General features: G+C 40.3%; 1 pseudogene; it reads right to left on the reverse strand.

Annotated features, from left to right (window-relative positions):
* Nucleotides 1-319: 319 nt before the first annotated feature.
* LOC127184792 (dynein light chain 1, cytoplasmic-like) lies at nt 320-588 on the reverse strand (annotated as a pseudogene).
* Between the last annotated feature and the right edge of the window lie 1,723 nt (nt 589-2,311).

Genomic DNA, 2,311 nt, shown 5'->3' on the forward strand with positions numbered 1-2,311 from the left:
TCTTCTCTTACTTAAAATTTATTTTAGGTCTGTACCCCATGGTTTGTTTGTTTGTTTGCTTGCTTATATCTCCAACAGGTTTAATTTTTAAAGGAATGGCCTAAGGGGAAAAATGGGGTACAGAAGTAAGGACTAAAAAATAAATACAAATGTAAGCTGTTTTACTAATTACTTTATAATCACAAACTTGTACAAAGGATGATGCTCTATACAAAACAGCAGATCAAATGAGGCTTAAGATTCAGTCTCTGGTATTTGGAAGTTAGAATGAGTCCTTGGTTTTGGATGGATCACTGGGTGTTTGGCACAGTCCATGCGTTTAAGCAGATTTGAATAGAAGAATGGTTACCTGACTCAGATAGAAGTAGATGAAGTGTTTGGTTTATGTGTCATATAACTACCCAAGTTCCACCCCACAATGCAGTGCCAGGTGGGGCTGTACTTCTTATCAAACTCCTTCTTGATATGGGCTGCAACATCCTTCTCAATGTTGTACTTCTCCAACGCCTGAGTAGCACACTCCACCAAGTCCTGTTGCATCTCTTCTGATATGTCTGCATTTTTCATCACTGCCTTCCGGTCGCACATGGTTACTGTGGAGTAGGGGACAGCTGGCTCTTGCGAGCTTCTGAGGGAGGTGTTGGCGCTGCTGAAGCAGCAGGGAGAGCTGCTTACTACGGAAGCCGTGGCGCATCTCTGTACCCTACTTTTAATTGGGGTATTTCATTTGTTGGTGTTTAATTTCTTGAGCTCTATATACATTTTTGGTGAAGAGATCATGTTAAAAGCTGTCAGACTCCATTTTGTTAGAAACAGCCTAACTCTATCCCAAAGACCACCAGCTCTGGGATAATTCCCAGCCTGAGGGTCAAGCTGACCTTATACTAAGATACACTTTGTTTGTATCCTTGTTATCTATGAGTCAATGGTGTTATAACTCATACTTTGCTATCTATATACTTGGTTACACTTTGGATGTACCCTAAACACTACCAGGCACACTTTCAACGTTAGCAAGATCTTGTTGTTAGCAAAATAACTTGAGTCAGAGCTGAACACGGTGTTCCACCATCCACCCCTCTGTGTGAGCTAATTGAGTTTTTCAGCTTTAACTATGCAATACAACTTCCCTTCAAAGGATGAAGTTCCGATACTAAACTGACCACCTCCCTGAGGTCAGAAAATAAAGCTTTAATTTTAAGCTTCAGCATCTGAAGTGGGTTTTCTGGGTTTCCACTCCAACCCAATATTGATATTAGCCTTCTGTGGAATGTATAGTTGATGAAGATCTTTTCCCATTCTATAGGCTGCCATTTTGTCCTACTGATAGTGTCCTTTGCCCTAGAGAAGCTTTTCTGTTTCATGAGGTCCCATTTATTAATTGTTGATCTTAGAACCTGAGCTATTGGTGTTCTGTTCAGGAAGTTGTCTCTTGTGCCAATGAGTTCAAGGCTGATCACCACTTTCTCTTCTAATAGATTTAGTGTATCTGGTTTTATGTTGAGGTCTTTGATCCACTTGGACTTGAGTTCTGTGCTGGGTGATAAATATTGATCTACTCAGATCTTCTACACGCAGACATTCAGTTAGACCAGCACATTTGTAGAGATCCTTCCATTTTTCCATTGTATAGTTTTGGCGGCTTTGTCAAAAATCGGATGCCTGTAGCTGTGTGGGTTTATTTCTGGGTCTTTGATTCAATCCCATTGATCAACAGGTCTGTTTCCATGACAATACCATGTGGGTTTTATTACTATTGCTCTGTAGTACACCTTAGAAGCTCTTTTATTGTACAGGATTGTTTTTTTAGCTATGCAGGGATTTTTCTTTCTTTATGAAGTTGAGGATTGCTCTTTTAAGGTCTGTAAAGAATTGTGCTGGAATTTTGATGGGAATTGTACTGAATCTCAACAGAGGAATCTCTAATGGCTGAGAAGCACTGAAGGAAATGTTCAACATCCTTAGCCATCGGGGGAATGCAAATCAAAATGAGCCTGAGATTCTGTCTTACACTGGTCAGAATGGTTAAGATAAAAAACTCAAGTGACAGCACATGCTGGCCAGGATGTGAAGCAAGGATAACACTTCTCCACTGTTGGTGGGGGTGCAAACTTGTACAACCACTGTGGAAATCAATCTGGTGCTTTCTCAGAGAATTGGGAATAGTGTTACCTCATGACCCAGTTATATCACTCCTGGGCATATACCCGAAACCACAAGGACATTTGCTCAACTATGTTTATAGCAGCTTTATTTGTAATATCCAGAAACTGGAAACAATCTAAAAGTCCCTCAACTGAAGAATGGATAA

This window comes from Acomys russatus, chromosome X, assembly GCF_903995435.1.
Source record: "Acomys russatus chromosome X, mAcoRus1.1, whole genome shotgun sequence".
Taxonomy (NCBI): domain Eukaryota; kingdom Metazoa; phylum Chordata; class Mammalia; order Rodentia; family Muridae; genus Acomys; species Acomys russatus.